Source organism: Malania oleifera, chromosome 1, assembly GCF_029873635.1.
Source record: "Malania oleifera isolate guangnan ecotype guangnan chromosome 1, ASM2987363v1, whole genome shotgun sequence".
Classification (NCBI taxonomy): domain Eukaryota; kingdom Viridiplantae; phylum Streptophyta; class Magnoliopsida; order Santalales; family Ximeniaceae; genus Malania; species Malania oleifera.
Window position 1 is genome coordinate 90,002,892 of NC_080417.1, and position 10,092 is coordinate 90,012,983.

Sequence of the window (10,092 nt, forward strand, 5' to 3'; positions counted from 1 at the left end):
AAAATACTGGTGAGCATAACAAGATAAGAATTTTGTTTAAGATGCTCCCCCTCTCAAATTGAATCCAAGATTAGATGAAATGAACTGCCTATACTTAATAAGGATTAATTTCATTAAGTATGCCAAGTAGTATAAGCAATCATTTTTTTAAGTCTTTTAAAATGAATAGACTGGATTAAGATTTATTCATTTTACCATTCAACCAATATAATCATCCCTACAGGTCACACATGCATCAAAAAATATATATTAAGGCATGAAATAAAGCACCTAACCAAGAACAATTCATATCAAAACATAAAACTTTAGAAGTGGGATATGATGTTCAGGGTTCTTAGAAGAGCCTCAATATTCAAAAATCAAAGCATGATGCATATGGATTTTTTCATGCTCTTTCTCTAGGGATGGAGCTGAGCTCCTCACAATACTTGATGATTGTGTAAGGGTGAAATTCAAAATTTTTAGTTTTCACTCATCCTTTCAAAAAGATTTTAACGTTTATTTTATCATAATCATCTTTGTACAAGGTTTTACTTTTGGGAAAAATCCTGTCAAAATTTTTGTAGCATGTCGTCTGTAAATTGGACATTTTCTCATAAAACCTGTACCTGATAGGTTCAAAAAAATAATTTATAATTTAGTTTCAATGCACATAAGAACCTATATCCACTACCAGCATGCAATTCTCATCAACTGCATCCACCATGCAAGAGACATTCTAAACTAATCATGCAATCAGGTAGCAATTATCAATTCATAAATAATAATGTATCCAACAAAGAATATAAACAATAAATAACAATGTATAGTTATTAGTTCAGTTCAGTTCTCATAAAGGCATATGGGTAAAAATGTCATAAGATAATGAGAGCATTCAAATTTATATATATGAAGAATAAAAGGCTCCCCCTGAGTTATGCACTCAACTCATTTAATGCCTTTTTCATTTTCAAGTTCAAAAACAAAGATTTATAATATTTTCAATGATTTTAGCTTGGTTTTTGATTATAGGCTTAACGGACCAAAAAGTCACAATGAATATCTTTTCTGTGTGCTAAGCATATATTGCCTCTTTTATTATGAATCTCAATTTGTGTGAGAGGCACAAGTTGGAATGACTTTTGATTTGAAAATGCATATGCATAGGTCTACTTGAATTTTATACATTCATCTTGATTAAGACCTAGTGCAACCAACTTAGCCATTCAACTCATTTCTAAGGATATGAAGCTTTAAAGGATATGACTTAATGTTTTGAGGGCTTATGAGACAAAGTAAAGAATAACTACTCTTAACAGTTAAATTTCTATTAAGTTCAAAAGAGTATTTAGGAGAGGTAGGATATTGTTTAAAATGTATTCGTGCTAGCTAATATGTCCTAACAGTTAGACTAAGAGCAACTAGGAGTATATTATTATTTATGGAACAGTGCTCTTGGGAGGATGGAAAGTATCCTTTAGATATGATCAATTTAGAGCAAGGATACGAACCAAGGAATAGACAAAATCTCTACCTGATGTAATTGTGGTATGGTAAAGATTTCCTATGGAAGAAGTGAACCAAAATTAAAGGATTTACAATCTAAACTTAAAAGGAACACTCCCTTGGTGGATGCCTCTAATTTTGATTACAAGGAGGATGGCTTTTCATTAGCATAGATATGGAATTCATTATCATTGGTGCTCATACCTAGAGTGATGACTTAGCTTTGTCAAAGCTTTTATATACAAGGATGGGTTTAGGATTAAATGATATATAGTATGAGATGGATCCCCTAAACCACAAACTTGTGCGATGGACAATGTATGCTTTACTTAGGATTTTCATATTTGCGTGTGAGTTAAGCAATTATAATTATTTACTTGGCAAAGATGTCATGTCCATTTTGAAGTGGATTTTCATTCAAGTATGCTATAACATTGTTTTCATATTTTATCCAATCATTACGATATATATATATATATATATATATATATATATATGTGTGTGTGTGTGTGTGTGTGTGTGTGTGTGTGTGTGTGTGTGTGTGTTAGGTTTAAATTGGATATTTTATCTAAGATTGCATAATGGTTATATTTTCTAATGTTCTTAGCATATAGTGAAAGTGTATAATGAATGCACCTATGAGATTTAACATTTTAAGCATAGACCACTTCCTAGCCTTTTGAACATCACTACCCCTTAAACCTTGGAACTTAAGGAAGAATTTAAAATGAATATCTAATTCTTATTTGATCTCACTCTACCTCAAGTCCTTCGGGTTTTGCCTTCATGATAACCCACATCATTTCTTTGTCTAAGCCTCTAGCACATCTAAGTAGACAATTAAACCAAACGAGAGCCCTTTTCTTATACAAGATAAGCAAGCTTTATATATGCACGAAGGCTTATGCTTATTTATTCTGGTTTTACTCATTGAGGTATTATTTTGGGTTTGATAAATAGAACATGAACCCTTTTTGAAAATATTTTTCATTTTAACTACGAAGCGTTCGTTATGATTATTCTTGTCAATTTTCAGTCTTAATTATACCTCTAGAATAATCATTTATCTCTTTCTCTAAGCAAATGATTTTCAAAATCTTCACAATCTGTTTCTTTTCTAAGATGGCATGATAATTTTTCAATTCTCTTAATTTTTTTTCCAATCTTTTATTTTCATTTTTCACCACAATTTCTTGCTTATATAATCTAACTAGATACTTATGAAATTTAAATGAAACCTTTTTCTAGTTCTCCATATGAGGGCATGCTTTTAACATTTAGCTCATCACATGATTCATCATAAGATATATCACAAAAATTATATGAATCATTACATGCTTGTTCAACAAGACTATCACAAAGATTATCAAATGATTCATCGTACGATATGTTGCAATACTTTTCATAAGAATTATCGCATACATCATTAATAGTATTATCAACAGATGATTCAGCATGTGACACAACACAACATTCAATATAAGAATCATCAATTGAGTTAGAGTGAGAATCATATACCTCATCGCTAATTACTAGCTCATGATTTACCTCCTCCTAATCATATGAGCTTGGAGCATTCAGAGGAGTGATCTCCTCCTCTTTGGGCTTTCCAAATCTCTTTTCTAGCACATCCCAGATTTATTTTGCACTAGAACATGCCATAACCTCAAGTAGAATATTAGAATCTAAAGCACTATATAATAATTCCATGACATATGAATTTGCATGCATATTAGTATCATTTTCATTAACGGGCATAGAAATTCCCTTATCAATCGCCGTCCAGACCCTCCTATTCATAGATTTTACAAATATGCTCATTCAAATTTTCCAAGTAGTGTAATCGACACCACAAAACAATGGAGGACTAGAAGGTGATCGTCCCTCGATGAATGGGGATACACCAATGTGAGCTCATTTTTTGGTGTGTCCTTGTTTTGAGGGTAAACCCTTTACAAATCCTCCATTGTTTTCATCATATAGATTTTACAATTAGAAATTTGAAAATTCTTTTGTAAAATCAATTGTTTGAAAGATTTGGAAAGTATTTGTCAAAACTTATCATATCCCATTGATAATCTTTTTAAAAATGCATGTTTCCAAAAACTGAAATTGATTTGAATAGCATGAAAACTTTAATGCATATCATTTGAGTGTCATGCACATGTTTTTATTGTGTCTTAGTTACTAATGTTTTTAAAAGATCATGTTTAGTATCAGTACTAAGGTTCTTAGGAAAAACTGAGAGAGAGGATATCGCAACTTCAAGCCTAAACGACTAAGAAGGATTAAAACGTAATGATATATCTATCCTCCTTCTAATTTATTGAATAATTCACTTTATGATTCACATGATATGTTTTGTGTTAACTCTTTGCTGTGAATCATATAATAAACCTAGTAAGTATTGTATACCATCTTATGAGATGCTACATAAGAATATTTTATATACTCATAAGATTTTAGGAAATAACATAAAAGGAATATGGATCAATATGTATTAACTGGGTCACCACTAACATACTTTATTTAATGAGAAATGGAGGGTAGACATGTTTGCCTCAACTGAAGGGGGTTAGGTGGGGAGACTCGAAGAGCATGAAAATGTATTAGTGATTAATATCGAATGTTATATGCTACATTTTAGTGGCCATATTCATTGATCATGTTCCTACAAATTTTTTAAATTTTTATTTCAGTCAAAAGCTATGAAAATTTGCAAGGAAAGATGATTGATGCTAGATGATATAGGGTTTGTGTCAGCAGTTGAGTCAATAAAACGAGTGGAGTCCACATAGTTTTTATGCATTTAGGTGTTGACATTGGGCTCATACCATTTAATATTTTCCAAAAAAGATAGAAAAACACATATAATAATTAAAGATGGAAAATATTACACTATGTTTAAATTTATCTTCACTAAGAAGATACGTAATTATTTAGAGAAATAGCAAAGGGTAATTTAGATTTAGAATAATTAGGTGATGAAAATTTTAAATTATTAATTAATTAATTAGGTTAAAATTACATTATTATATCTTTTAAAAAATAATAAACATATTTCAATTAAAAGAGAATTTTTTTAATAAAGTGATAATATAATAATATAATATGTAGTATAAAGAAAAAAATTTAATGTAGCGTATATGTGCAGACGTTGGTGTATAAAATATATGTCCAATAGAATGTGGTGTCAAATCTTAAAAATTAAATGCTTAGCACAATAAGGACACAAAAATTAAAAATAAATGTTGCAAACACATTTTAAAGGTTCGCCTTTATCAAGGTGAATTTTCTAAATGTCTTGCCACAAATAACAAAATAGAATCATGAAATTTGAGTAGGAGAATGACATATCAATCAAAATATGTCAACATAGTCACCACTAATATACATTATTCTAGTTGAGGTTAGAACACCTATTTAATTGCTAATATGAATGATGTAATTCCAAGAGGGGGTGAATTGGGTATTTAAAATTTTTTGGATAAATGAAATTTACATTGATTCACCGCAAATCATATCTCATTCAAATTATAAGCGTGTATGTAAAAAATGATTAAACTATGAATGCAAACATGCACGTGTACAGTATATCTTATTTAAATTAAATGTGTGTATGCAAATAATTATAACAATAAATAAACAAGATTACACATATGGAAATTAAAGTGCAAAAAATAAATGAGATGGAAAGAGAGAGACACACACGATTTGTTATCGAGGTTCGGCCAAACCAGCCTATGTCCCCACCTTAGGCATACCCCCCCAACGATTCCACTAACCCTGCTCACTTAACGGGTGGATCAGAAATCGTTTATACTCTCCTTACGGGGCAGAGACTCCCCAGCTCAAATAACGAGGTTGAGCCACAATCAGTGCTCCTTACGAGGCGAAGACTCCTCAGCTTAAATAACGGGGCTGAGCCACAACCAGTGCTCCTTACAGGGCAGAGTCTTCCCAACTCAAATTATAGGGCTGAGCCACAACCAGTGCTCCATACGGGGGGCGCAGTCTTCCCAACTCAAATTACAGGGATAATGTGGAGACCTGTAAAATAGTAATAATAAAAAAAAAAAAAGAGGAAATTTGGTTTGGCACAAACCAAACCGTCGACGATTTTGAGTTACCGTGGTCAAGTAAAGGTAAAATGGAAAATAATTGGTTGGGTTAAAAGTCAAACCGTCAACGGTTTTAAGAAAATCATCAATGGTTTTATCTGGGATAGGGGCTTATAAATAGGGCGGCAGCTCATTTGTTTAGAAAAATAAAACCCTCTCTCACTCCTTCTTTCTCTAGGTTGCGGTACTTCATCTCTCTCTCTCTTCAATTTCTCTCCCGAAATTAGCTCGAATTGAAGGAGGAATGTCATTTTGGGATCCCGACATCTATTCTCTACAGTTTAACCGGAGTTGATTAGGTGTTTGAGGATCCTAGGCACCACTCCAAAGTTGAGGTAAGGAAAATGAATTTGTTAGTTGTTTTTAGAATTTAATTGGTTAATGGGAGTGTTTGAGCCTAGGAATGCTAGAATAGTAATTATATCAGGTGTTAGCTTTACCGCGATCCCAAGAGGGGGGGTGAATTGGTACTTTTAAAGTTTTTGCCCTAGGTAAGTATTCTAACAATAGTATATTCACAACCCTATGGTCAATCTATTGCAAGTAATGTAAATTAGTTAAAATATGTACTAGGAATTAAATAAAGCAATTTAATTCACAACACATGCACTAGAAAGCAATAAAGAAAAGTGACATGCATAAATGTTATCGAGGTTTGACAAATTGCCTACATCCCCGCATTGGCTAACAAGCACACGGATTACCACTATACGTTCACTTAAACGGGTGGAGCAGCACCTAAAAAACCAGGTCAATTAGCATAGGGTTGACCTCAACATTTACAACCAATCCTTATCGGGCTAGATTACCACCCCCTCAGGCCACGCTTGGAAATACTCAGATTTCACAACAATGAAATTGGTACAATAATTATGCTTTCATATAAAGCCGAAGTGTACCCATTTACGAGCAATCACATACACCACCAAATGATATGATAAGGTTTCCAATTGCAATATATTCCACTTCGGTTGTGAATAAGACAACTGAGTTCTGTTTCTTGGAGAACCAAGAAACAAGGGATTGTCCTAAATAGTGACACGTGGCACTGGTACTTTTTCTATCAACCTTACTACTGACAAAGTCAGCATCAGTATAACTCAAAATCTCAAAGGTAGTATGCTTAGGGTATCATAAGCCTAATTCCACAGTCCCAACTAGATAACTAAGGATTCGTTTAATTGCTTTTAAATGGGATTCCTTAGGAGCAGCCTGAAACCTAGCACATATACACACACCAAACATAATATTAGGCCGACTAGCAGTGAGGTATAGGAGACTCTTAATCATGCCACGATACAATTTTACATCAACAAGGATTCCTTGCTCATCTTTATCAAGCTCAATGGAAGAGTTCATAAGTGTACCAAGAATTTTACAATCTTCCATATTAAATTTTTTTAGTAAATCCCTAATATATTTAGATTGGCATATGAAAGTTCCACATTTAGCTTGCTTAATTTGTAGCCTTAAAAAGAAACTAAGTTCACCCATCATACTCATTTCAAATTCATTTTGCATGCACTTGGCAAACTCATTACACAACTCATCATTTGTTGCTCCAAAAATGATATTATCCACAAAAATTTGAACAAGGAGCATATCATCATTTTTAGATTTGATGAAGAGTGCAGTGTCAATTTTGCCACAGGTAAACCCATTTTCTAGTGGAAAACCACTAAACCTCTCATACCAAGCTCTAGGAGCTTGTTTCAATCTGTACAAGGCCTTAGACAACCGGTAAACATGATTTGGATATTTATGATTTTCAAAATCGGGTGGTTGTTCTACATATCCTCCTTCATTAATATAGCCATTTAGAAAAGCACTTTTAACATCCATTTGAAACAATTTAAAATTTTTAAAAGTAGCATAAGCAAGTAGCATAGGAATGGCTTCTAACCTAGCTACGGGAGCATAAGTTTCATCAAAATCAATCCCTTCCTGCTGATTATAATCTTGGGCAACTAGTTTAGTCTTATTCCTAGTTACTACCTCATTCTCATCTTTCTTATTTCTATATACTCATTTAGTTCCAATAATGGTATGATCACTAGGCCTAGGAACTAGGGTCTACACTTTGCTTCTTTCAAATTGATTAAGTTCTTGTTACATGGACATCACCCAAGACTCATCTTCTATGACATCTTTAATATTTTTAGGTTCTTCTTGGGACAAGGAAGTAGAATGACTCACTAGGTTTCTCTAGGAGGATCTTGTGGCTACACCAAGAGATGGTTCACCTATGATTTGATCTATAGGATGGTTTCTAATGAATTTCCAATCTCTATGCAACTCCTGAATTTCATTTTCATTATCTTCAGATGATTTTTCATTTGCTTATGAATTTTAACTTGCATTGTTTTCAATAGACAATTTATCGAAGCATTTTCTAATATCATTATCATCTTCATCATCTTCCTTAGAAAATGGATTAGACTCATCAAACACAACATGAATAGATTCAATGAAAGTCAATGTTCTTTTATTGAAAACCCTATATGTTTTACTATTATGTGCATAACCTAGGAAAATACCTTCATCAAATTTAGAGTCAAATTTCCCTAAGTGTTCATTATCCCTAAGCACAAAACATTTACATCCAAACACATGAAAATAGGAAATATTAGGTTTATGATTGTTCCACAATTCGTAAAGGATTTTATTTATTGACGGTCTAATCAATACCCTATTCATGACATAACAAGCAATATTTATGGCCTCGGCCCAAAAATATCTAGGTAAGTTATGTTCATTTAGCATAATTCTACCCATTTCTTGTAGTGACATATTCTTTCTTTCTACCACACCGTTTTGTTGAGGTGTCCTAGGTGTAGAAAAGTTATGTGATATTCCCTCTAAGTCACAATAATTTTCTATGCCCTCATTTTTAAATTTCGTGCCTTTATCACTTCTTATATGAGTCATCTTATATCTTTTCTCATTTTGAATTCTCCTACAAAATTAGGTAAACTGTTCACATGATTCATTTTTATGTGCAAAAAATAACACCCATATGAACCTAGAGAAGTCATCTACAATAACAAAAGCATATGATTTACCACCTAGACTTTGCACAAAATTAGGACCAAACAAATCTAAATGAAGCATTTCAAGTGGTCTAGTGGTAGATATGAATTTATTTTTCTTAAAACTAGATTTTGTTTGCTTACCCATTTGACATGCATCACAAATTTTATCTTTTACAAATGACATTTTAGGCAAGCCTTTTACTAATTCTTTTCTAACAAGTTTAGACAACAAGTTCATGCTAGCGTGTCCTAAGCGCCTATGTCATAACCAACTAACTTTATCTACAGCAAAAAAACAAGTTACTTGTTGTGAAGTTAAGTTATCAAGAGAAGTAGTATAAATATTTTCATGACGATCCGCAGTAAAAAGCACTTTGTGATCTAATTTATTTTCTACTATGTATTTATCATTTTCAAAAGTTACCTTTTATCCTTTATCACACAACTGGCTTATGCTGAGTAAATTATGCTTCAGCCCATCAACCAATAAAACATTATCAATAGTAACAGAAGAATCTTTACCAACCTTACCAACCTCAATGATGCGTCCTTTTGCATTGTCACCGAATGTCACATATCCTCCATCATCGATGCGAATTTACCCTTGTCGCCGGTCATGTGCCATGAGCACTCGCTATCCAGGTACACCTAACCTTGGAGGAGGACGATCTTAGGCATACCTATAAGATAAATTAAGTAACTGATGCTGGTCCCCAAATTTTGTTGGGTCCACGGGGATTAGTAACTGGATCACCCTTAACGACCCATACTTTCCTAATTTAAGCATACTTATTCCTAAGTAGACAATCAAATTGAATATGGTCAATTTGTTTACATTTAAAACATTTTATTCCACACTTAGGATCTTTAAGAGGGACATGGGATTTTGACTCACATGTGAAGTATCCTAAGTAAAGATTAGGTTGTCTAACATTTTCAATACCATTAAAACCAAGACCCTATTTACTTAAGGAATTCCTTTGGGCATCAAGTAGTTTTTCAAAATTGTGTTTGCCCTCAGTGAATTTAAAAATAATTTTGGAGCTATCTTCCATTTTCCTATCAAGTTCTGCAATAGTCACATCTTTTTCTATTATAATGGAAACATGAGTGGTTTTTGCAATACCAAACAATTTGGACCAATTTTTACATTTCTTTTTCAAAGCATCATTTTCCTTGGTCATTTTGCTCAACAGTTTAGACACATGAGTATATTCAAACTTTAATTCTCTAAACATAGGCATGCAATCAAAATCATCAGATGAATAATATGATGATAATGAACAGGAAGATGGTACCTCATCACCATGTTCCATCAAGCATAGGTTAGCGACCTCTGAGTCGCTGTGGTCTAATTCTGAATCACTACTGCTTAATTTGTCTCATGAAGTGCCTGCCTTCATGGCTTTCTTCTTTTTCTTAGCCTCCTTTTTCAGTAGTGGGCAGTCCGGCTT